At 42.4% G+C, this 27,599-nt stretch overlaps 1 long non-coding RNA gene across 5 annotated transcripts in view; it reads left to right on the forward strand.

The window, feature by feature from the left end:
* Positions 1-27,599, forward strand: part of LOC110345976 (uncharacterized) — a 372,088-nt gene that overhangs the window by 661 nt on the left and 343,828 nt on the right. The window lies entirely within an intron of this gene.

A 27,599-nucleotide genomic window follows, 5' to 3' on the forward strand; every position in this document is an offset into this window, starting at 1 on the left:
TAAATTGGTAAAAACGCAGTCCAGAACGGAAGGAAATAATAGAAATTGAGAATTATACCTCAGAATGACAGGCAGGTTTAAAATAAGAAAAGAGGGCCCATAAAATTGTTTACATGCTGATAGTGGCCGTAGCAATTCACTTGCAAGGGAGAACAAACAAACAAAAAAACGCTCAAACTAAGACACTTTCTTACTTTGGCTGTATGAATATTTGGAATAAACATACTCTGAGTATTATGATTTATAGCCATCAGATCTGCTCTTGAGGGATTGGTTTTTAATTTTTAAACATTTTATAAATGTTTAAGAAATTCAAGTTCAGTAAGTAAGGCTAACAAAATAGTTTGTTGAATGAAAAAGAGGAGAATAACAGCTGGTTTGTACTTTAAAGTTTGTGATTAGTTTTTCCATCTGCATGGTATTTGTCATTCTTCATAATGGTGTGATCCAGGCAAGTCTACACTTGTAAATACAACACATCTTCACTGATGTTCTTCATGCAAATTTTTAGTCTGGTACAGTAAATGTAGAAAAAAAGTTACATTTTGTATTAAAGCAGAATTTGATCTTATCAATAAGAGCTAAAATATTTTGCTCTTTTTTTTTTTTTTTTTGGTACTGGGGATCGAACTCGGGTCCTTGTGCTTGTGCAGCAGGCGGCGAAACCACTGAGCTAAATCCCCAGACCAAGCTAAAATATTTTGTACATTGTTACTGTTTTTGAACCAAAAGGACTGGCTTTGGGATTCTTTGATGCCTACATTGTAGACACAGATCTTCTGGATAGCCTATATGGCTGTGCTTGAATTAAAGCAACGTGCTTTGCTTAAATGGAAAAACAGCTCATTAAGTTGCTATCATTCCTCAGTCATCAGCAGAGAATAGCCAATAATTGATTTGGAAAGGGAGGGGAATCGTTTCCTAAGCTGGCACTGATTTTTTTTTTTATTGGATCTGTCTCCTGATGATTAACACAGAAATTCCTCTAGCAATTATAGACTATCTTATAAATGACTCTCATAATTTACAGCTTGCCACAAGCAGCTTCAACTCAAACATGTGTGTAATTCACTGTTCTGGCTCATTTCCTTCATCTCTCCCTCCCCACCCTGAGTCTGACCATCTCACACATGTGAAATGCTCCAGTCCAAGAGAATGTGTTCCTCTTAGCCAGCTAATGGGAGCCATCACACAGAGAATACTATGGTTGACGTTTATGGATGCATTTGAATGGAAAATTGGGGTATTCCTGATGAGGTAATTCCATAGATGAGCCCCACACTTCATATATGATCACTGATTTCAGCCTACTACCCATTCTATCAGTTTTCTTCCTCTTCACCTTTAAAAAAAAATTATCAGGATTAAGGGCAAACAATTTAGTTAACAAATTTGAAGGTTTCAAGAAGGCTGAATAGAGTTAAGAAACACTCACCTGCCCCTGCACAAAGAACTGAATTGACATGTGTGTAGCTTCATTTTTTAACCACTGGAGAGCACTGGGAATCAGGGAGACAGAAATGGGAACTTTGTAAGAGTCAGAGACCTGGAACCACAGCATAATAAGAGACACAAAATTTATTGGTACCTGCCACTCTGGTTCCACAGCTTGAGGGGTCCTTCCCTTTGCAGGAGTGAAGAGGGGGTCTCTGTGAACTATTAACATGTGGATGCAAGGCATGCCAGCTCCTGGAAAGTTTGACCATCGCCCCAGGCTGCCTGCCCTTTAGATAAGATCAGCAGTTAGGCTTCCTCACTTTGGAAAAGGATCCCCCATTATGGATGGGATGGCCAGGTGTTACCTTAAAGGGAGCTTTTCTGAGAACTTGTGGTGCTTTCGGGGTCAAAAGCACTGCACATTCCCATCTCTCATACCCGACTGAGCCCTCTCCTCCACTGCAGGGGTTTGTGGATGGCCGCTTCTTTAACCTGACCTGGGCCAGTGGACTGTGTCTGCTACCCAAACCAGCTGAGTGCTGTATATGCAGGGGATGCTGCCCTGGAGAACCAAGGGACAGGACAGGGACCCTGGGTGCTGAGGCCACAGGAGTGGCCGTTTGTGTGGAAGGCAGATACCCTGAGGCTCTCACTGCCCTTCCCCCTGGACTGCTTTTGGGGAGCTGTGGCTGCCGGGTGGGGCAGGAACCCACAAGCCAATGGGACCTGCAGCAACTGGGTAAAGGAGGTGGGTTCAAGCCAATCCCATTCCAGGCAGACAAGACAGCTAGAGGAGTTGGAGGAAGAAAACATGGCCATCACCCAGTCACACGTAGCTGGAGGATTGGTCCTAGTCCTGACAGTGCTCCAGCAGTCACAGTGATGAGGAAGGCCACCATGCTTGTGACTACCCTGCCTGTGTGGTTCCCACTCTGGACCACCTTGCACCTTTTCTGACTGTACTTGGGTCAGGGCTGGGTGTCAGCACCGCAGAAGGCATGCCAACCTTCCTGCTGCCATCTCAGCCCATGTGGCATCAGGGCCCACATTACTGCCTGGTCAGAGGGCAAGTGCTTCAGGCCCTTCCCATGACCATGCTTCTGATGCCAGAGGCCCCTCAGAGGAACAGAGCTAAAATCAACAGTGTCAGAGAAAACCCCATCAACAGATAGAGGCCACCCATTCTCGTTGTAAGCCACACAGTGAGCTCACCCAGACCTGCTGCTTACACTGGACGTGCCTGCACTGCTAGTGTACAAGAGTGAGTCTCTCTAACTCTGAAACACTGTTCAAACTCACTGAGTGACATGGAGATGACACTGGAGCCCAGCCCAAATCGAAGCCAACATTTCATAATAAGGCCCCAAGACATATCTCCAGGAAAATCTACTCACTAAAAAAGATAACCCCATAAAAGTGGTAGTGATATTTCATCCACCAAAAGTTTACATCTTAATGTAGGAGGACAAGAAATATGAAAGAACAAGCTAATACATGCCACAAAAAGATCATCATGCTTTAGCAACAGATTTCAAAGAAATCAAAATGGGTGAAATGACTGATAAATAATTCAAAAGAACAAGTTTTGAAAATCTCACTAAGTTTTGAAAGAATACAGATAAACAGTTCAATGAAATTAGGAATATGATGCAGGATATACATGAGAAATTCAGCAAGGAGATAGAGGTTCTGAAAGAGAACGAAGCAGAAATCTTGGCAATAAAGAGCTTAAATAGTAAAAAAAAATTAGTCAAAAGCCTCAACAATGAAGTAGATTAAGTAGAAGAATATCTGAACTTGCAGATGAGTTTTTTTTTTAAGTATCCCATGCAGACCAAAAAAAAAAAAAAAAAAAAAAAGAAAGGAAAAGAAACAAAGACAGCACTCAGGATCTTTGGGTAAGTTTAAGGATAGGTGTGCTCGCTTTGGCAGCATATATACTAAAAAAGGATAGGCACAGAAAACCTATTCAATGAAATGATAGTAGAAAACTTCCCTAATCTTGGGAAAGAAATGGATATGCATCTAAGCAGGGTTATAATACTCCAAATAGACGTGGCCTAAAGGACTTTCACCATGATACATTATGATTAAACTGTCAAAAGTACAAGATGAAGAAAATTTTTTTAAATCTGCAAGAGAAATGTGCCAAATCACATTTAAAGACATCCCTATTAACCTAAGAGTTGTCTTCTCATCAGAAGTTCTGCAGGACAGGAGTAAAAGGAATGACATATTCCAAGTGCTGGAAGAAAATAACTGCAAATGCTAATTACCATATCTAGAAAAAGTATCCTTTAGAATGGAAGGAGATAAAAAATAAAGTCATTCCAAGATAAGCAAAATGGGAGACCAGCCTTAGAAAGATGCTAAGGGAGCCCCACATCCATAGGGAAAGAAGGATAACCACCATCATGGAAGTGTGTGAAAGTATGAACCCCACTGGAAGGGTGGATATACAGAAGACAAAAAATGCCTATATATTATCAATACAGTAAAACTTCAAAGACATCAACCTTCAAAGACAAAGAAGAGAAGAACAAAGAATACTCAAAACAAACAGAAGAAAAATAACAAAATAGGAGGCATAACTTCATACCTTTTTTTTTTTTTTGGTACCGGGGATCGAACTTGGGTCCTTTCGCTTGTGCAGCAGGCGGTGAAACCGCTGAGCTAAATCGCGGGCCCATAACTTCATACCTTTTAATAATAATGATGAACTACAGGCTTGCTAAAGGATTTTAAAAAAAAGAATGCTGTCTAGAAGCAACTAACCTCACCAGTATACACACACACACACACACACACACACACACACACACACACACACACAGAGAGAAAAAGTGAAAGAATAGGAAATAATATTTCAAGCAAATAGAACCCTATACTTATATCTGACAAGATAGACTGTAAGATAAAAATTGCAGTACAGACCAACAAGATAGAGATTGTAAATTTATAGGAACCTAATGTTAGAGCACCCAGATTCATAAAGCAAATACTATTATAACTGAAGCAAGAGATAGATTCCAGTCAAGTAATTATGGAGGATGTCAATACCACCTCTAATCAGAGTTAAACTTTACTGTAGACAAGATGGACTTAGCAGACCCAGGATGTTCTCTCCGATAGCTGCAGAATACACATGTGGAATGTTCTTGAGAACTAGCCATGTATTAGGCCACAAAACAGTCTTAACACCTTGGTCAAAAAATTGAAATCATATCCTGTATATCTTTTCAACAAAATGAAATCAAACCAGAAGTCAATAACAAGGGAAACTTTAGAAATTATACAAATATGTGGAGATTGAACAGTATACTTTTGAATGAATAGTGGGTTCTTGAGAAAGTCAGAAGTGAAAATAAAACATTTTTTGAAACAAGAAAGAAGGGAAATATACTAAAACCTGTGAAATACAACAAAAACAGTGCCAGAGGGGAAGTATACAGCAGTGAGGGCCTACATAAAAGCAAAAGGAAGACTTCACATAAACACCCTAACAATGCATTTCAAGGGCTTAAAAAAGCAAGAAGTCTAACACAAAATCAATAGAATGGAAAAAAAAACACAAAAGATCACAGAAAAAATAAATGAAATAATCTAGAAAAGCAATACAAAAGATCAATTAAATGAAGAGTTGGTTTTTTTTGAAAAGATAAAGCCAATGGACAAATGTTTAGAGAGAGAGAGGAGAGGGAAGGGAAGAGACAGAGGATAGAGAACCTTAAAAAATGAATTAAGAGGTGAAAGAGAACATTAGAATTGAGAGCATAGAAATACAACAAATGCAAAGTGTCCTCAGGGATTATTTTGAAAAATTATATGTTAACAAATTGGAAAATCTAGAACATATGGACAAATGTATGAGCACATGTGATCTACCAAAACTGAACCAAGAGGATAAAAACCTGAATTGATAAGTAACAAGTAATGACATTCAATCCTTAATAAATATATTCGCTCCACCGGGGATTTAGCTCAGTGGTTCTGCTGCCTGCCTTGCAAGTGAAAGGTTCCAAGTTTGATCCCCATACCCCAAAAAACAAAAAACCTTCCCAACAAAGACAGGCCCAGGGCTGGATGCTGCTGAACTTTACCAGAATTTTATAGAAGAGCTAACACTACTGCTTCACACATTGGCCCACAGAATGAAAAGGGAGGGAACCCTTTAAACCTACTCTGTGAGGCCATCATTGCCTTATTACTGAAAATGACAAGGAGATGACAACCCTAAGAATAAAAAAACTATAGGCCAGTATCCCTGATGAACAGGAATGCAAACAACCCCAACAAAACATTGGCAAATTGAATTCAGCGGCATATCAAAGTTACAGTACACCACAACCAAGTTGGCCTCATCCTAGGGATGCAAGGATGGTACACGTGTGCAAATCAGTGAAGTGGTCCATCACATCGCATCAGCAGAATGAAGCAGAAGAATCATATGATCACGTCAACAAACGCAGAAGAATCAAGTGACATACCTAAAACATGAAGGCTGTATTTGATAAGCCCATAGCCAGCAGCACTGCAGCCCATGTTAGTCATCCATAAGGAGGAAAGAAATCCTGCCATTCACAGCACAGTGGATGGTACTCTGTATATTTTCTCTCATATGAAGCAAATTTAAAAAAGTTAACCTGAAAGTAGAAGAGTGATTGCTAGTGTTTGCAAAGGGTGTCTTGGAAGGAGCAGCGAGGATCACTTCACCGTGTGCACATGTAAAGGACTATCCCATGCATCTGCATCAATATATAATTAATACATGTTAATAAAAACAAATTTGAATTTGAATTCCTTTTCTCTTTTATTTTCATATATTTAAAAAAATTTTAATGTCTCTTTTGTATTAGTCCATATTTGCAGTAAATAATGATTACATTCATAACGAGGAGTTGGTACATGTACAGAACACGTCTTAATTTGTTTTACCTGCCTTTCCCCTCCCAGCCCTTCCTGTTTCTTCCACCTCTTGGTCTCCATCCTATCATAGTGATACGTGCATACTCATGATAAAAAAAAGATAATTTTTTTTTTTTTTTGAGACAGGGTCTCGCTATGTAGTTCAGGCTGGTCTTAAACTCACTATGTAGTCCAGGTTGGCCTTGAACTCATGGCAATCCTCATGCCTCAGCCTCTTGAGTGCTGGGATTACAGAACAATAAATGTTTACATAAAAATATTACCCTAAAAGATACATTGCCATTAATGCCCCTCCCCCTCACTTCCAACACTCTTACCCATTTTTCTTGGCAATGTGTCTTTTAAAGTACCTGTAGTTTTTTTTTTCTTAAATTTAAACATTGAACTTATGTTTCGATCACCCCTTGTACTAAGTTGCAAAAGCGTGTGGATGTTCTCTTCTGATTTTTAAATTTTTCTCAGAGACACTAGAAATTAGGCAAGCAACTTGGGAGTGAGAAAAGATAGGAGATGAAAGAGACTTGAGGAAAGAAAAGACAGGAGGTTTTTGAGTGAGGGGGATAAAGATTCTGTAGAAACGTGGTGTCAGGGCCGCGCCGGGAGAACATGGATTCGAAGGGAACCGTATAAGCGGCCAGCTGCGCGCCTGGCATAGGCACAGACGGGATTGGCCAGGGTTGTGCTTGTGCAGGTGAGGCCTCGGAGTGTGTGTGGGATGATCAAAGTGACTGCTTCTGGCTTTGACCCTCAAGGGAGGAAAAAAAGGTGGGGGAAGGGAGACCCTGGGTGGGTGGGGGGCTCAGGTAGGAGGAGGGCAAGATCCCAGCACCCGCACTGGGTCACGGTGATTGTGTCTGCTTTTCCCTCTAGATGAGAGTTTCTCCTCAGAGCCACCTGCAGTGTGACCTGGGTAATTCCTTACTCGGTTGGCAGAGGAGGCTGTTCTAGTTTATCTAGGATGTAGGATGTTTAGCAGCATTCGCGGCTTCTACCCACCTGTTGCCAGTGCTAGTGCTCCAGTGGTGACCATAAAAAATGTCTTCAGCCATGTGATGGTGCATACCTGTCTTCCCAGCACTGTGGTAGGCTGAGGCAGAAGGATCACAAATTTGAGCCCAGCCTGGGCAATTTAGCGAGACCCTGTCTCAAAATAAAATTTAAAAAGGAGCAGGGGATATAGCTCAATGCAAAGGCCCTGAGTTCAATCTTCAGTTGTGGGGGAAAAAAAGGCTCTTGAAGTTCCCAGATGTCTCCTGGGAGACAGCAGTGTGTACTCTGGTGTGTACTTGTTCACATACAAGCAGTGTGGGGACAGCTGCCGGCCCTCAGGTGACTTAGTATTCTCTCGGTGCTTCCTGAGCACTTGGGCACGCAGCGAACACTCACGGATTCCTGGTGAGAGGAAGATTTCTGTGATTCACCCCTTAAGCTTGGTGCCTCCCTTGCTGGACACTGGACTTAGCTTGTGCTCAGGGCTTTCTTGTTACATAAAAGGCAGCGGAGCTCAACCAGCCAAGGGAAAGGAGCAGCATGGAGTCGTGAGAAACCAGGCTGAGGCACCCAGCACCTGTCCTGAAGGTGCACACGGAAGCAACGCTCAGCTCTCAGCTCCTAGCAGCTTGTGCTTGCAGCTCTAACAGGGCAGCTGTTAGGAGCTCACCACCCAGTGGCCTTTCTCTGGGCTGATCGTGCACTGCTGGGCACAAGGCAGACTCGGAGGGTAAGTCAGATGCTGCACAGTTTAGGTGCAGTGAGAGATTTGTTGTGGTTTGGGGGAAGTGAGAGCCCTCCTGAAACCCTGATTCCCACACAGCAAGCAAGGAGGGCCTTGTCAACAGCCTTGCAAAGGGTAGAGGTCGGGCCTGCTATGGTAACTCTTCTCTCTGCAGGGCATTTATATTACACATCACACAGAAACAATACACTCTCTGTTTTCCAGATTCTTAATCCCCTGCTGTGGGCCTCATTTCTTATATCTTTGGGAAAGAAAGCAAGAGAGAAAGAAAAGAGAGGAAGAAAAGCAAGGCTGAAAGTCTCATCTAGCCTCACGCAGCTTTGCATACCTCGTTTCTTTAGAAAACAATTTAGGGACCAGTGATTGTTTGTAAGAAATACTGCCAAGGGATTCAAACCCAGGAAAACGTATTCTCCACGTGTTTCACACAGGAACAAAAGAGGGGCTTCTATTTCTGTAATATCCCAGCAAACTTTTAACTATAACAGCCACTTCAACTTCAGAGCGAACTAAAGTATACTTCATATAAAATGAACTTGTGCTCGAAGACAGAGGGTTCACTGCAGTGAAAAGATTAGCACTAGTTGCTTGGCCTATTGACCAGTAGAGTCGCCCATTATTTAAAGTTCTGTCTCAAGAATGAGACAATTCCTAGGGTACGCTCCCATCACTATAAAGAATTCATTGGGAAAGGTTACTTTCTGCAGGTCACAGTGGGAACGGACGGGCCGCAGGGGGAGAACTGCTAAGCTGCTCCCTGACTGCATCCCTGGCTCAGTGAAAATTTCCTGTGAAACTTGAAGTACAAGGGAGGAAGAATGCATATTTTAGGACAGTTTTGAAATATGCTCCAATGTTTTAAATTGTTAGCTCCATGGCTATTAAGAACATGGATTCAAAGGGACTTTCTAGATCCAGTTTTTTGAGGAATCTCCATACTGATATCCGTAGTGGTTGTACTAGTTTACATTCCCACCAACAATGCCCCACCCCCCAGGCTGGCTGGCATTTGTTATTATTTGGTTTCTTTCTTTCTTTTTGTTTTTTGTACCAGGGATCGAACTTGGGTCTGTGCGCTTGCAAGGCAAGCAGGGAGCAGAACCACTGAGCTAAATCCCCGGCCCACTATTTGATTTCTTGATGGTAGCCATTCTTTCTGGAGAGAGAGGAATCGCAGTGTTGCTTTAGTTTGCATTTCTCTAGTTGCAAAGAGTTGAAGACATCATATTACAGTGATAGACACATACCCATGTTTATAGAAGCATAATTCATAATATGTCCATCAGCAGGTGCAGGATAAAGAAAATGTGGTATTTACACACAATGGAGCACTCCTCTGCCATAAAGGATAAACTTGAGTCTCTTGTAGGAAAATGGCACACCTTGAGACCATAATATTAGGTGAAATAAGTAAGATCAGCTTAAATATTGCATGGTTTCTTTTTTATGAGTATAAGTAAAGTATAAGTAAGAGCAAAATAAAAGATGGCTAACAGGAAGTAGGGAGATAGATCTTTCTCAGATGGGAAAGGGATCAAGAAATGGAAGGAAGCGAGGGAGGAAGGGGAGAGAAAGGCCATGGTAAATGTACTAGGTGCCTGTACCAACTCCCTACGAGGAATGTAAACATTATGTGCTACAAACATGTGCTAATAAAGCAATTTGTAAATAGGAGCATGGATTCAGACAGATGCAAAGTCTTGGGTCCTTTACCTAATGGCCATGGCCCCTTGAACAATGACTTAGTTCCTTTAAACCTTTGTTTGCCCATCTGTCAAATGGGGCCATGATGGAACATGCTTCATAGGTTCCAAGGCGTGAGAGAGACAATGCCATCACACACCAAGTCATCTGTGTGGTCTCGCTGGCTCCCAGTGCAGTCTCTGGGAATTTCAGCAACTGTTTTAGCAACATATTATTTCTGTTGTTGTTTTAACCATCCATGCATTCAGTCAGAAAACTTATTTGACACCAGATCTTGCTCTAGTTAGAAGGCAGTCACGGTCTCTGTCTTTTGGTGCTGAGTGTAATAGCCAATGAAACATGGTTATGACAAGTGATAACGGCTATGATAAGCAAAGGTAAAGAAATAATTGAAGCATAACCCACAATTTACTAGGATACACCCATGTGTTAGATGCAAAAGTATGTTTAAATGAGGCTATGTGGACCTGTCCCATTGTATAAAAACAGTCATCAGTAAAAATAACCCTATCAGTAACTAATCATGTATATGATTGTGCAAAAGATGAGACATGAAAGATGAATAGCAGTTTATTTGCAGTGCTTTGGCAGGAGGAAGTGGTACTTTTATTACTACATCTTTCCCTAGGCCCACAAATGGGTTAACAAGACTTTTGGAGACAGTTTAAAAGTTTTAAGAAAAGTCAAATTTTGGTATGGGGGAATTATTTCAAAGCCTACTACAAAAGTCCTGGGAAGAAATTATGTGTCTCTGAATCCAAATGGAGGCAAAAAAGAAACAGAATAAAAAGAGAACTCTAAGTTAACATTATCAGGGCTTGTGTATAATGTGGAACATGCAGAAAGGGGACAAGTGCCAGACTCCTGGCTGTGGTCACTGGGTCCCTTATCTATCCAGAGACCAGAAGAGAGGGCGGAAGTGTTCACAACTGTGGAATTCTCGTTGGACCTCTGAGCATGTTGGGATCAGGCACCTGCAGGACATCAGAAAAGATGAGAGGAGAGTCCAGATACCGGGAGAGGCATCAAGACTGTATTTAAATATTGACTAGGAAGTCAGTTTGTGTCCCTGTTGACAGGCTCTGGTTGGGCCTGTAAATCTCCTCAGACCAGTATCTCTTCTGGTCTGTTTTTTGTCCTCCTGTCCTCCATTGAGTTTTGTTTTCTCTGAGAGAGTCTCACTCTGTGGTCCAGGGTGGCCTGGACTTGCTGCATAGCCAAAGCTGTCCTTCAGCTCACGATTCTCCTTCCTTGGCCTCCTGAGTGCTGGATCTGCACCACCACACCCCCTTGTCTCCATTTAGCCCCTGACTCTTAGGTTCCTGTCTTCTACCTTACTTCTGCTTACCCCAATCAGGCCCATTTCGAGCTTTCCAGCTCTGCCACCCCCTTCTGTCATTCTCCTTTCCCCTGGACTCCACACAGCCCTCTGCCTTGTAGAACCTACAACTCTGCAACTTTCCATTGTCTCTAATCTGGCTTAAATTCCAAGCCCTTCTCCGGCAATGACTTCTGCACACCTCACTGTGATGCCCTCCCTGGATACTGGAGGTTTTCCTGTGATTCCTTTCTGGCTCATAAACTGTTAGTGGAAATCTGGTAGATTTTGTGAGGGAGGATGGCTTTGGCAAGGTTTTATTGTGTCCCCTCATTCCACAGGTTAGTAAAATTCTGCTGTAGTGACTACTTAATGAGTGGCTGAATCAATGTAGCTGTAAACTTAGAGTTGCTGTCATAATATATAAAATGAATTTGCCTGTCCAGGTCAAAATAGCTATTAAACCAAGCGAATTTCTTTTCTTTTCTTTTCTATTTTTGGTACCAGGGATCGAACTCAGGACCTTGCGTTTGCAAGGCAGGCGGTGGAACCAGTGAGCTAAATCCCCAGCAGCCAAGCAAATTTCTGGGAAGCTAGGCCTCAGCCTAAGAGCTATAAAGTCTGGGCAGATCAGAATTCCAAGATCTCAATCTAGGTGTCATAGAATCCACACTGGTGCTCTCATCCAAGTTGTCTGAGGGACAAAAGGGCAACATGGGAGGGCTTGGAGAGCAGACGGTTTAACATAGAAATGTCAGGAAATGTGGAGGGTCCTTCAATCAGCAGACAATGGGAAATAGTTGAGTAGGGGTTGTTTAGAAATGTCTACAGCAGGCATGGCTCAGAGGGTGAGATAGCAGGGGATGGTTAGGGGACACTTGGCCAAGGCCATTAGTAGAGGGACAGCCTTCAAGACGTTCTGTACCCTATAATAGAAATTCAGCTGTTGAAACTAATCCAGAATAGGAGTTTAACTTCCAGAAAGGACTGGGAGCTGCAGGAGAGAAACTCAACTCTAAGTGACTTGGACTCGAACTCAGTACACCCGGGAGGACTCCCTGGCCAGGATTTAACTGCAGGAATTTCTCACTGCCAGTATGGGACCAGTCTTCCCCTGCGCTTCCTCCTCCAGTCTGTCTCCCCATCCTGACCACTCTGCACATGGCAGCCAGGACAAAAATGTCCACGGTGGAAATCTGATCCAAACGCTCCCCAGTTTATAACCTCCAGGGGCTCCACATTGCTCTCAAAGCTCAAGCTCCCAAACAGGGCCCAGCAGGTCCTGGAAAATCTCCCTGATCCTTTGGCCTCATTTGCTGTGTCACTCAACACCGCACTTACAGCTGGCCTCCTGGCGCTCTTTGCAGTCCCTCCAGTGGGACACCTGCCGCAGTCACTCTAACCTTTTTTTTTCCAGGATGGGTTTTCTGCCAGATTATTTCACCTCTTCTCTGTGCTGGGATAATTTTTTTTAGCATCTTCGAGGTCTTGGTTAGAAGGTCTTTCTTATGGGAAACTCAGATCTGCGCAGCTTGGATCCCTTGCGCTTGTGCCCCATGGACCCCACCTCCACCTGTAACTCCCCTTCCTCTTCTCCTACCCCCAAGTACGCGCCATCAAGACCAGGACCATATGTGTCCTCCGCAGTTACACCCCAGGGCTGAGGGTGTGGTCAGTAATTGTTGGATAAACAAATGCCTGCCGAGCTTGGTTGTAAAGAAGCAGCTTCAATCTGTGTGGGGGGTTACACCATAGGACCCCAAGCTGAGGTGACCAGCGGGTTAGGCTGGGGCACCTCTCCTCAGTACTGTGAGGGCTGGGGACAGGCGAGTCTGGAGGCCCAGCCCTGCCGGCTGCAGAGGTGGGAAGGGCTTGGGAGACTCAGACACTGTGTGTGTTCTGGCTCTCACTGCCTCAGAGTCCAAGGGCTGCTCACACTGGATTTCTCCTTTTTTCCAAGTTACTGGTGACTATTTGCGTTGTCCACATTTCAATAGTGAATATTAATTTCTCCTCTAATCTAGATCAGTTTATGAAATAAAATTAATAGGCATTTTAGACCTCGGCTGATCAGTAGAATTTATGTGAGTGGACAATATAAACCCCGCCTTTCCTGACTAGAGTTACCCAGGGCACTGTCCTGCTGCCCTTGGTCTCTCCTCCAGTGAATTTTATGCTTAAACTCTGCTGCTCATGTGTACAAAACCTTTTTTGTTTTTTGGTACTGGCAATTGAACTCAGGACCTTGCACTTGCAAGGCAGGCGGCGGCACCACTGAGCTAAATCCCCGGCTACAAAACCTTTTTTGAATTTCACTGTGACTGAAATCCTTGAGCCACATAGCTAAGATGACGTGTTTTACCCCATCACATATGGCATATTATCCTATCATTACGACTCGGGCATTCAGGACATTTGTCTTGTATTTCCAAGGATTCTGCCCAATTTCTTTTAACGAGTAAGAAAGTATTGAATTAGTCTTGCTTTTCTTTCGTTTCTAACTTGGTGGCTACAGTGGGGATCTCCCCATTCCAACTCTTATTCTACACTATCTGAAAAGATTTTTCATTTGTATTAGTCCGGATCTGCAGTACATAATGATTAACTCCTCATGGGGAGTGGTGCGAGCGCACGGCACATGTTCTTTTCATGTCCCTTTCCCTTCCCTCCCTCCACCTCTTGGTCCTCTTTCCCATTTGCAAAAGGTCTGCCTTTGGTACGATCATAGCGTCCTGTAATTCGGCTTCAAAGCACTTGTCAGGATGCACGCTGACTGCTTTATTATGCTGTACAGCGAGGCTATGAATAGGCACACGAGGGCAGCCGCTTGGTTTGCCATTGCCTTCTCTAGCATGTAGCACAGCGCCTGGCAAAAGCAGGCTAGAAAATAACATTTTGTTTTGAATTACTGAGCAAAGGCCCAGAACGCTTCCTCCTAGGGGGTTCAGGTCTTGTCAGAAAGCAGGTGGGTCTGGAGAAGGCAGAGCCTGGGAGGTTCTACCTAGAAGAGGTCTGGGCGATCGCTTTTCAGCTCCTCTGACACAGGCCTGCAGGAGTGCTCCTGAGCGCCTGAGCGCTGAGCGCTGACGTGGGCTCTTCCCACGAGGACAGCTGGAGCCACTGGAAGCCATTGCTGATGACCTCAGCGCCCCACTGCTAGCAGGTGATTCCTGGGAGCGGCTTCCACAGGCAGGGAGCGCTGCCAACAATGACCTCAGCTCCTGCAAACAGCTGCTGCTGAGAAAGATGGCTTTGATTCAAGTTCTGTGAATCCGACCCCAGTGGTGCCGGAAAGGGATTCTGGGAAATGTAGTTCCGCAGTGCGGTGGTGGGGGGAGGTGGTCCTGCAGGGCAGCACACATTGCCCACCGAGGCGCTTCCCTTTTGGAGTAAGAATAAACTAGTCTGTAGCTTCCGTAAGGTGTGGGATCTTTATTTTTTATTTAAAAATTGAAGTACAGAAGCTTTTTAATTTGACGTAATCTCATTTGTTGATTCTCGATGTTATTTCTTATGTACTTAGGGTCCTGTTCAGAAAGTCCTTGCCTATGCCTGTGTCTTAAGGAGTTTTACTATTTTACCCCCATACGTACTCAGGTTTTAGCAGCACAATTCACACCAGCCAAACCTTAGAAGTGGGCTGTATGTCTGTCCATCAACAGATGAATGGACTGAGAAAATGTGGTATTTACACATAGTGGAGCACTACTCTGCCATACAGAAGAAGACACTTGAGTCATTTGTGGGAAAATGGATGCACCTTGAGATCATCATGTTAAATGAAATAAAGCAGACGTGCAAGCTTAAATATCGCATAGTTTCTCTTATATGAGAAACACAAAATATAAGTAAAGTGCAATATAAAAGATAGACAATAAGCAAGAGGGAGACAGATCTTTTGCAAAAGGAAACAGGACCAAGAGATGAAGGAAAGGGGGAGGGAGGACAGGCGAAGAGAATGAAAAGTGAATTGAGATGTGCTATGTATGTGTACCAACTCCCCACAATGAGTGTGATGATTACATGCACACTTCGAACATGTACTAATACAATAATTTGAAAACGGATGAATCCCCAGTACTTTGGTGCTTAGGGTGGGATGGCCACTGTGCAGGACAGAACCCCAGCCCTCTTCCTGGGTAGCACTGCTCTCCTTTGGGAAGAGGCTGCCTGGCCGCTTTCCCAGCTTCCTTTGCGTTAGGGCCCGGGTGACCAGGTGCCCAGTGTGGGGCAAGTTTCTGTGCTAGGATGAGCTGGTTCTGGAGAGGTGCTCAGTCGGCTGGGTGCTTTTTCTGCCTGGAGTCTGGTGGGGACTCCCCCCTACCCCCCAGCATCTGCCCTGAGAGATCCAGGCACTAAGAGAAGTAGTATCTGGGATGTGGTCATCGTGCAGGCCAAAGCTACTCATCAGGAATGTCTGCTTGTATTTTGTATAAGAGAACTAAAACCAACAACATGTAGGCATTGCTGGCTAACTGGAAGTGCTTAAGAAGCACTTGCTAATGAGTGAATAAACAGAAAGGCCGTGTCTGGCTCTGCCTTTGCCAAGTCCAGTGGGTGAACTTCCCATTGTTAAGAGTGAAGACTGTGTACAGCACAACCTTCTCATCAAAACTGCAGGAAAATTGTACACGGAGTAAGCAGAAGTGTCTGCCCTGAGCTTTGCTTGTCTTCTTGGGGCCCTGGGCAGCCCCAGGACTGTGGGGCAGAAGGACAGAGGCAGAAACGTGTTGGAGTCATGGATGTGTGCCAGGGACAAGAGGACAAGGAGGCTCAATGACTCGCTTCTCCGGCCGCCATGTTGTGGGGGCACAGGAGTGGGGGGGGGAATGACCACTTTCATGAAGTAGATGAAAGCATGTGCGTTAGGACCTTCTGGAGAAGCCTACATATTGCATGGCTGCCACCCTGCCCCGTCCTGACTTAATTGGTGTGGGCTATGGGGAGGGTTCAACGCTCTTGCCAGAGTGCAGTTCCATGTGAGTAGGCTTTCAGACAGTGACCGCAACAGGAAAGTGTGGTGCACAGCACTTATAGAAACACGAGGGTAACAGCATGGAAGTGCGCTATGAGAGGTGGACCCCGCTTTACCTCCTGGGTTAGTTCACAGTCACCCTGACCTTGCTGTCCTCGGTGAGTGTGGGAGGAGATCTGTCATTAGAGCCAAAGCACTCTTTCCAGTTCTGGTAGCTTCCTTCCCTGCTTTGCTCGGAACCTGTACAGCAGGCCTTTGTACAGTGAGTGGGTGAGAATTCATCAATGAATGAACTCTCTGCACCTTGGGGAGTTTGGCCAGCTTGGCCTTATTCTTGGCTGCCTATTGTTCCTGCTCCTTTCTGTCAGACTGGGCAAAAGGCAGAAGTCCAGATGGGGCTTCTTTGCTCGCCTGTCGGATGGATGAGGCCCTGGGAGCCCCATGTCTGCCTCGCTCCTGGGAGTGCTCATTCATTTGGGTGTTGCTAAGGAAGTGGTGAGGAGTGGAGTGGGGAGTCAAGGTGAGGCTGAACCCCCAGGGCTGAGCTTGAATGTTTCTAACCGAGCATACCTGCCTGTCACCTGTGCCCAAGGATGAGCCTCACATACCCAGCTGTATCCAGATTTCCCTATCACCAAGAAAGAGAGGTGTGGGAGGAGGGAGGGACTGCTTTATCCTACTGGACTGAGCAGCTCCCACTGTGACCCAGACCTCTCCTCCCCACCCTGCTGGCCTCTTTGGTCTATGTTGGTATGTGCAGAGTTTGGGCTCAGTATCATTAGGTGATGCTTTTCTTTAAGAATTAGCACACAAAAGTTTTGCAGAACTTTGCAATGACTTTATGGTTCATAAAGTGAGTGGGCAGTATATTCTTGGTTGAATACTCCATCCCTCCTACCCTTGTCTGCTGTCAGAACACACGTCTGTGATACATCCTACCTCCGGAGGCCATAAGGGTTGGGGTGGGACACTGTGGTCTGTAAGGAAATCCGTGCACCCATCCTTTGGGCCAAGTCACCAGTCCTGTGCTTCAGGGCTCACTGCGGGAGCCTAGAGCACCTTTCAGAGCTGGTGTACGGTACGTGCTCCGTGACTCGCCACCTGACTTCACCTCTGCTCTTCTGTGTTATTATCTCTCTCTTTTTGCTTAAATTCTTTTATTGGTACATTTTAGGTATACAATACATCTATCATTGGGTGCTTGTACCTGTACATGATGTATCTTGGTTCTTATTTTTTCCCCATTACCTGTGCGCCCTTCACCCCTCCACCCTTCCCTATTTACAAAGACTCGGTTTCCATTTTTTTCTTTTCTCATAATTTTTCCTTTCCCTTCTTTCCTTCCCCTTTTCCTCCCACTTCCCCTAACCCTTTAAACCTTTTCTTCCTATTTCAAATTAACAATTATTCATTTTAATCCTTATTTACACTTTCAGTTTCTCACACTAGAGAAACTATTGGTATTTACATGTGTGTCCTATTTATTTCACTTAAGAGGATGGCCTCGATATGCATCCATTTAGCTATTAATGTCTCTAGTTTCTCATTCTTTATGGCTGAGTAGTACTCCATTTTATACAAAAACCACATCTTCTTTATCCAGTTTCCAGTTGATGGGCACTTGGGCTGTTTCCGAGCTTTTGCTATTACAAACGATGCTGCTATAAACATGGGTGCACATATATCGCTGCGCTATGATTCTTTTAATTCTTTTGGGAAGATACCCAGCAGGGGAATAGCTGGGTCAAATGGGACCACTAGTCCTAGTTCTTTGAGGTATCTCCCTACTGATTTCCACAGTGGTTGCACCAGCCTGGACCCCCACCAACAATGGAGAAGGATTCCTTCCTCCCCACACCCCTGCCAGCATTTGTTATTGGTTGATTTCTTGATAGCAGCCATTCTTTCTGGGGTGAGGTGGAATCTCAGTATTGTTTTCATCTGCATCTCTTGAATGACCAGAGATGTTGAACAATTTTTAATATGCTTATTTGCTCCTTTTTCATATGCTTATTTGTTTGAGAAATGTCTGTTCATTTCAGATGCCCATTTTTGATTTGGGTCTTTAAATTTGGGGGGCTTGATTTTTTTCAGTTCTTTATATATTCTAAATAGTAGTCCTTTGTCTGAGGTACAGCTGCTAAAAAATTTTTCTCACATTGTAGGTTGTCTCTTAGCTCTGTTGGTGGTTTCTCTTGAAGTGTAGAAGCTTTTTAATAAAATGAGACCCCAGTTGTTGATTCTTTGTGCTAGTTTCTGTCCTATTGAGGTTTTGTTCATAAAGTCTTTTCCTATGCCAATGTCTTCAAGAGTTCTACCTAACTTATCTTCCAGCAAGTTTAGTGTTTCTGTTTTAATATTTAGATCTTTAATCTACTTCAATCTTAGATTAGTGTATGGTGATAGGTATGGGTCTAGTTTTAATCTTTGGCAGATTGAAATCCAGTTTTTCCAACATCATTTATTAAAGAGGCTATCATCCCTCTAATGAGGGTGTTTGGTTCCTTTGTCAAAGATGAAGTGGCTGAGTATGTTTGGAGTTGTTTCTGCATCTTCTAATCCATTCCATTAATCCTTGGGTCTGTTTCTTTGCCAGTACTTTGCTGTTTTTATCACAGTAGCTTTGTAGTATAGTTTCAAGTTGGGGATTGTGATACCCCCTGCCATATCTGTGTTGCTTAGAATTGCTTTTGCCATTCTAGATCTCTTCTGGTTCCAAATGAATTTTAGGATTGTTTTCTCTAGTTCTGTGAAGTATATTGTTGGAATTTCAGTTGGCATTGGATTAAATCTATATAGCAGTTTTGGAAGTATGGCCATTTCACTATATTGGTTCTTCTTATCCAGGATCAAGGGATGTCTTTCGATTTTCTTATATCCTCTTCGATCTCTTTTTTCAGATTGCTGTTGTTTTCGGTGTAGAGGTCTTTTGCTTCCTTTGTTAGATTGATTCCTAGATATTTCATTTTTTTTGGATGCTATTGTAAAAGGAATTGTTTCCCTAATTTCTCTCTCAGTGAGTCTGTAATTTGTGTATAAGAATGCTATTGTTTTTTGAGTGTTGACCTTGTATCCAGCTACTCTACTAAATCTGTCAATTAAGTCTAGAAGTCTTTTGGCAGAGTTTTTTGGGTCTTCTATGTAAAGTATCATATCATCAGCAAATAATGACAGTTTAACTTCTTCCTTTCCTATTTTTATTCCTTTTATTTCTTTCTCTTTTCTAATTGCTATGGCTGTTTCCAGAACTATATTGAACAGGAGTGGTGATAGTGGGCATCCTTGTCTTGTTTCTGATGTTAGCGTGACAGTTTTCAGTTTTTGACCATTTAGTATGATGTTGGCTATTGGTTTTTCATAGATAGCCTTAGTCAGGTTGAGATAAAGACCTTCTATTCTAATTTTCTGTATGGTTTTTATCATGAATGGGTGTTGTATTTTGTTGAAAGTCTTTTCTGCATCTGTTGAGATGGTCATACGGTTTCTGTCCTTGACTCTGTTAATATAGTGTATTATGTTTATTGATTTATGAATGTTGAACCATCCTTCCATCCCTGGGATAAATCTGACTTGGTCAGGGTGTATGATCTTCTTGATGACCCTCTGTATTCTGTTTGCCAATATCTTTTTGAGGATTTTTGCATCTATGTTCATTAGGGAGATTGGCCTGTAATTCTCTTTTTGGGTTGGGTCTTTCCCAGGTTTTGGAATCAAAGTAATATTTGCTTCCAGGAATGAATTTGGAAGTATTGCTTCCCTTTCAATTTTCTTGATGCATTTAAAGAGTAGTGGTGATAATTCTTTAAATATCTTATAGAATTCAGCATTGAAGCCATCAGGACCTGGGCTTTTCTTTGTTGGTAACTTTTTATTACATTTTGAATTTCACTCAGTGTAATTGGAGTGTTTAGAATTTCTATATCTTCTTCATTTAACTTTGGTAATTCATATGTATCTAGGAATCTGTCCATTTCTTCTGTGTTTTCCATTTTATTAGAGTACAGTTTCTCAAAGTAAGTATTGATGATCCTCTGGATTTCTTCTGGGTCTTTTCTGCCTTCACCTTTTTCAGTCTTAATTGCATGGATTTGAGCCTTTTATCTCCTTTTTTTGATAAGGTTGGCTAAAGGTTTATCAATTTTATGTATTCTTTTGAAAAACCAACTCTTTGGGCAACCCACTTTCCAGTCCCCCTTCTGTCTCTCTTAGGCAGAAGCTTTCTTTCTCCCAATAAATTTTTCCTACTCTTAATACAAAAAAAAAAAAAAAAGAAAAACCAACTCTTTGATTTATTGACTTTTTTGTATCATTCTGTTGGTCTCCATTGCATTGATTTCTGCTCCACTCTTTATAATTTCCTCTCTTGTATGAGCTTTGGGTTTGTCATTCTCTTCTTTTTGTAGGAGCTTGAGGTTCTGCATTGGGTTATTTATTTGAATTCTCTCTGTTTTCCTAATATAGGCATTCACTGCTATGAATTTCCTGCATAGAACTGCTTTCATTGTGTCCCAGATTCCTGTATGTTGTACTGACATTATCATTTATTTGTAGAAACTGTCTAATTTCTTCTTTAATTTCTTCTGTGACCCATTGGTTGTTCAGGAGGATGTTATTCAATTTCCAGGTGTTTGTGGGTGTTTTGCGGTTTCTTATGTTATTGAACTCCAATTTCATTGCACTATGGTCTGATAATATACAGGGGGTAACTTCAGCTCTTTTACATTTACTTAGACATGTTCTATGAGCTAGCATGTGGTCTGTTTTGGAGAATGACCCATGTGCAGCTGAATAGAAAATGTATTTTGATTTTGTGGGGTGGAACACTCTGTAAACATCTGTTAAGTCCATTTGTACAATAGCTTGGTTCAGTTCTAGAATTTTGTTATTAATTTTTTGTCTAGATGATCTATTTGTGATAGTGGGGTATTGAGGTCCCCCACTACAATTGTATTAGTGCTTATTTGGTTTTTCATGTCCATTGATATTTGTTTTATATGGTTGGGGGCATTCATATTTGGTGCATATGTATTTATGATTGTCATGTCTTCCTCTTGGATTGTTCCCTTCACAAGGATGTAGTGACCATCTTTGTCTCTCTTAATTAGTTTTGGTTTGAAATCTACTTTGTCTGCAAATAAGAGTGCTACCCCTACTTTTTTCTGGGTTCCTGTGGCATGGAGAACTGTTTTCTATCCTTTTACTTTCAGTCTATGTATTTCTTTTTGAGTTAGGTGTGTTTCTTGTATACAGCATATTGCTTCTTAATCCATTCTGCTAGTCTATTTCTTTTGATTGGTGAATTGAGGCCATTAACATTGATGGTTATAACTCATACATATTGATTTATCATTGTCATGACTTTTTCTGTTTGTTGGATACACCCCCTTTGCTTTTAACTTCTTGTCATGCCCAGCAGATTCATTCTGCTGGGCTTCCTGGGGTTGGATCTTTGTTGTTTTTTTCTAGGATATTGTTTATAATTGCTTGCAGTGCTGGTTTGGCATTCATGAAATTTCTCAGGTGTTCTTTGTCGTGGAAGTATCTAATTTCCCCACTGATTTTGAAAGATAATTTTTCAGGATACAACAGTCTAGGTTGGAAGTTATTTTCTTTTAGGCCTTAAATACTTCACTCCAGCCTCTCCTTGACTTGAGAGTTTGTGTTGAGAAGTCTACTGTGATTCTGATGGGCTTTCCTTTGTAGGTGATTTGTTTCTTTTCTCTAACAGCTTGTAGGGTTTTGTTCTTCTGTTGGGTTTCTGGGACCTTGACTATTATATGTCTAGGTGTAGATTTTTTTTGATCATGGCCAGTTGGAGTTCTATATGCCTCACTTATCTCTATGTCCAATTCTCTACCTCTGTCTGGGAAGTTTTCCACCATTCTATGAACTTTTTTTTTAATGTCAATTGTACTTTCTCCTGTTTTTTTCATGGACTCCTATCAATCTTATATTCTTCTTTGCATCAATCTAGCAGCTGCTGGATTGATTTCTCATGATCCCTTACTATTTTTAAGAAATCTCTGTTTTCATGATCCTTAACCGCTATCCTGTCTTCAGTATCTATTATTCTATTTTCAGATTCCCTTAATCTGCTGTGGATACTTTCAATGGAGTTTTTAATCTCCTGAATAACTGTTTGAATCTGTTTCATGGTTTCCATTTCTTTCTTATGTTGGGTGATCATGGTTTCCATTTCTTTCTTATGCTGGATTTTTATGGCTTCCAGCATGTTTCTGAGCTCATCTATTTTTTTTTAATCTGTTTCTGTTGTAGAGCCTCTAATCATGTCTTCACTTTGCTCACCATCTCTGTAGATATCTGGGAGATTATTTCTGCTTTGAATTTTTCTAGAGCCTCATTCACCTATTTTGTTACTTCCTGTGCCATCAGTTCAGGGTGTCCAGGTGGTTGATTATCGGACTTTTCCACTTGGTTTCCCCCAGAGTTTACCCTTGGTGGGGCAGAAGTCTGAGTTTGTGCCTTGCTGAAATGTTTTCTCATTTTTGTTTTTGGTACTGTCCTTTGTTTAGCTCCTGGGTTGATACTTCAAAATTGCTTATTGTAAGTCTTTGTTGATTGTAATTAGATCCCCTATGGAATGATTGCTTCTCAGAGGTGTCTTCCAGGAATAGCTGGTCTTTAAGTTTTGAGTCTCTAATGGCTCCGAGGCTATCTCATTTTCACTATACCAGGAAGGACCACTGACTAGATCAATAACAACACCTTAGCCCAAGTAATACAATCAGCAACACCATAGCATCAAGTACATCTCAGAAAATGACAATTTGTGGTAGTTATTAATCTATCACCTTTAACTGTGAATTGAATCAAAATCGAGGACCAACCCAACATAAGGTTATAGTGAATAAACTCTTCAATATAGCAACTTTACCCTTTGGGATGGGGAGTTAGAAGGAGTTGGGGAGGGAGGGCAAGGTAAGTAGAAGGATAAGGGAAGGTTAGCAGTAAGGCCGGACACAGGTGAGAGAAAGGAAAATAAAGATGAAATACGAATTAGAGCCAGAACAGGAACACAAAGGGAGATGAAGAACAATGTGGGACAGCAAGAGGGTGAGTGAGAGAGAGAAAGAAAAGAGGAAAGAAAGAACAAAGAGAAAAATAAAAATTTGAAAAGAGTAGAAAAAAATTAAAATAAGACCAAAAAAGTACTAATAATAATTTTTAAAATAACAAAAGATAAAAATGAAGGGCCTCCTTTAGGGTATGTCTCTGCTGTCACAATAGACAACGTGGGCAGCTACATACAAGTATAAGTCAATGAGCCTCAGCAAGCCAGTCTCAGACCTGTGAGATTCAGGCAGATTTCTGGCTGCAATTCCCAAGTTGAGCTCCCTGTCCTCCTGCAGGGTTGAACTCTGAGAGGCTGTACTTCAGGTTCCAGTTCCCCTTCCCCTGAAGATAGTCCAAGTTCTGATGGGAGGTGATGATCCCTCCAATTTACCAAGTACAGTGGTCTGGTGTGCCTTGATTGCAGAGATTGTCTTCACTTTTCCAGTGGGCTTCAGTTTTCATCAAGTAGCCTGAGAGAGGGCCTCTATTTGTTGTTCACTTCTGCAGTGCAGGACAATGGCCTTCATGCTCCCCTGTGCCTCTGTAGTGAGGAACCGGGTAGTGGCACAGCCAGGAGGCCACAGGTGAGGGGTGGTGGTAAGGGGGAGGTGGGGGACGGTGATTGCAGGCCCCCTCTAGGCTAAGCTGCTTGCCGGTGGGCATGCTGAGGGGTCCTCACCGTCTCGCCAGTCACAGGTGGCCATGGCGAGCTGGCGGGAGTGGGGCTTCAGAGGTCCTGGGACCTCTCAGCCCATGCACCTGAGCTGCTTGCCGGTCTGTTACTATCTCTTGACTCGTTGATTTTCTTTAGTGTGCTTGATGGAGGTGCTAGAGGAGCCCTGATGTTGTCTGCTAGTATCTCCTCCATGTACCCCATGGTCTGGAGCACATCTGCCCTGCTCCTGTTTCCCCCAAGGAGTAGGTACTCCTGGGACTGCTGTGGGACTCTTTGTTTTAAAAGTGAAATTGTTTTGAGTCCAGTGCAGTGGCACATGCCTGTAATCCCAACACTTGGGAGATTGAAACAGGAGGATTGCTGTTAATTCCCGGCTGGTCTGATCAGCATAGTGAGTTCAAGGTCAGCCTGGACTACATAGTGAGAGAGACCTTTTCTCAAGAACAAAGAACTTAAACTTGCTGGAAGGAATCCATTTAAATTGCCATTCATTTATTGACCTAAGGGGAATACGGAGGAAGGTAAATATATCCAGCAGAGAACTTGCTCTCTTCAGTTTGTTTGGCTGTTTGCAATTACGTAGGGCTGTATTTTTTGTATGCCGTGTCTATAGTTACCAGTTCCAGCCTTGATGTACAATACCCTCATCTTTCAGGGCAGTGCAGTAGTGTATTCCGTGTTAGAAAAGTTGTCTGCCTGAGTGAGAAGTCAGAATGTTGACTTTTATTTTCAGGTCTTTTCTGAGTTCCTTTACTACCTTTGGGGATGGCAAGAAGAATCATGGCCATGCTCCCAAGGAGCTCTTCAAGCAAAATCACCTTCTTTTCATCTGAGCCACAATCCCTTCTGACTTTGCTGAGCCTTATGAAGTCAGTGGGTCCTTTGCTCACTAAGGAGGTTCTGTTTTCACTTTTTCCTTACTGTCTTTGTGCAGGGAAAAGCTTCAGAACTAGAACCTCTTGTGGCAGCAGTTCCCAGGGGGATTCAGATTCACCATTCGAATGCACTCATGTGAGGTTTGGAAGAAAGAAGTGAGACACGGCCTCCCTGAGAGCCGTTTTGTAGCGGCCTCCTGATCATGGGTGGCAGGTCCAGCTGTGGCAGGTGGTTTCCTGATCATAGAGCAGGCATTGACTTCCATGTTGCGTTTTTCGGGTATTTCTAAAAACTGCATTTTGAGTTTGTTAATTCAGTTTTCCTTTATTTCCAGTATCAGGAATTGAGCTCAGGACCTTGTGCTTGCCAGGCAAGTGCAGCGCCACTGAGCTACATCCCCAGCTCTGTTAATTCAGTTTTCTGATGACTCTGGTCACTGTCTAATCCTGCAAGAAATCTTTCTGTTGCACTAGAGCAGATGTATTACCTGTCACTGATTTTGACCAATGTGAACTTCAATGCAGAAACCTTGTTTATTCCTCTGTGATGTGGCTTAGTTTCTGAGAGGATTTGGGAAATCTGGTACCACACCACCATGTTTTCTGAAAGTTTGTTTATGATATCATTTTAGGCAACAAAATTTCAGATACTTGTGTAGTGAGAGCTGTCTGTTCTCCATTATCATCTTTGGGAGTTTGCTTAGGAAGTGAGATCATAGCTTTTTTTGAGATTTCATGTACACCTTATCTTCAAAGTCTTGGTGGTATAAATGCAAGTCATTCTGTTACAGATCAGATAATATCTTCTTTTTGCACCAGTTTCTTTTTTTTTTTTTTTTTTTTTTTTGGTACTGGGGATTGAACTCGGGTCCTTGAGCTTGCAGGGCAGGAGGGAGAGCCACTGAGCTAAATCCCTGGTCCTTTCTCGCACCAGCTTCTATTGTTGTATTTTTTAAAACAAGATTTATTGTTATGTCTTCTGAGTGCTTGGTACCATGGTGTGTGTGTGCATGTATCTTTTTTCTTCGCCCAGTTTCACTTTGGACTTTGTTCATTTTGTTGCTGCTCCCCCTCTACCCTCAGGCTCCCGGATAAGCTGACATGTGCTGTCTCTGTTTCCTGCATTTGCATCAGTTAGGCCTTCACCAAGGCTCTAGAGAGATGAGAAGGCTGGCTTCTTGCAGGAAGAATATGTAAGCTGATGTTGGAGAGTTTAGCCTAGTATAAATGAGGGTAGATAGAGCAGTATTTGACAGGTGTAAAGATCTGGACTGAGAGGAAACCGTGATGGAATCTGTAAACTGAGGAAACTCGTGGAGCCAGTGCAAGATGGCAGCTGAGGAAATTGTGGTGGTCAAGGAGAGAAAAAGTTAGTGCACTTTACTTGTGTTATCCTGGGAGAACCTAGGATCCTACACAGCCCACTTCATCACGGAGAAGCCTTTACAATATCCCATTCTAGCAACAGCAACAAGAACAACAAGAACAAGAACAAGAACAAGAAGTCATTAAGCAGTTCTGATTTTTACTTGCATTTCTCAAATAATATTAAAACTCTCACTTCCTCCAATTCCTGTTTCCTCTTCCTGTTTTCTTGCCCTGTTTTCTAACACCTCACCATTGCCTTGATATTTTTTAATATCCACGATTTTCCTGACAGAAATCTCCCATTTCTTCCTTGCCCCTTTTCCTTTCTAATCTCTTTATTAACTCAATATTTCCTTCTCTGGCCCTTTCTTTGTCTTAACTGATCTCTTTGATTGTGCATCTGAAATAGGCCTGCCAGAGACAGAAATTTCTCTAGAGGGCAGGAAGAGAGAAAGGCAAATACCATAGCCAATTAAACTTAGGAGTTTGGACTTTATTTTGTAGCTGGTAGTAGGAATTTTAGCCAGGGAGTGACACAGGCAGGTTTACTTTTGAGAATTGCAGAGCATAAACAAATACTTTAGTTATGTAACTGTAGAAAGTGCTTAGTATTTACTCATATTTACTCATGCAATTTGTCCCACTATCCTAATATAAGATAGTAGAGAACTTGTAATTACAGATAACTTTAAACAACTTAGCTAAATAGAAATAGAAAATTGGGGCATGGAGAAAATGTCTCTGTAAAAATGAAGGCCCTGGTTCTCTCAATTCAGCTTCAGACATACCACAGAGTTGCTTCAGGGACACTGGGGAAACTAGTCATCAACTTCTGCACTTCACAGCAATCACAATAGCTGGCTTGAAAAGTGACTTGTTAGTGTTTTGGGGGAAGTTGAGGACCAAAGAGTAAAATTGTAATGTAATGTTAGAAAGTCTCAGGACTGATAATACTGCTTCCTAGAGCATAAGAGTCAGGGACATGAGGTAGACTCCTTGGGTATAAATGGTCAACATAGCCATTAACTGTCCTCTATGTTATTTCTCAGAATTTTCATAAGATACCTCACAGGAAGCATCTAAACATTATTTTGATATGGAAGGATATTTATTTATTTATTTATTTATTTATTTATTTTTGTTTTTTTGGTACCGGGGGATTGAACTTAGGACCTTGCACTTAGGAGGCAGGCGGCGGCCCCACTGAGCTAAATCCCTGGCACATTTATTTTATTTTTAATTATTTTTTGTTTTTTTGAGACAGGGTCTTGCTTTGTAATTCAGGCTGGCTATGAATATGCTATGTAGCCCAGGCTAGCCTTGAATTCATGGTGATCCTCCTGCCTCTGCCTCCTGAGTGCTGGGATTACAGGTGTGCACCACCATGCTTGGATTGGAAGGATTTTTAGAGCAGTTGTTACTCTAAAAATGAGTTGTTACTCATTTTTGATATAGGAATAACAAATTTCTCTAGGCAGCTTGGAAAGTATAAGTATCTTGCTCTCTAGACT

Source organism: Heterocephalus glaber, unplaced genomic scaffold (genome assembly GCF_053883595.1).
Source record: "Heterocephalus glaber isolate CG9 unplaced genomic scaffold, H.glaber_assembly_v1.0 deba00001688, whole genome shotgun sequence".
NCBI lineage: Eukaryota > Metazoa > Chordata > Mammalia > Rodentia > Bathyergidae > Heterocephalus > Heterocephalus glaber.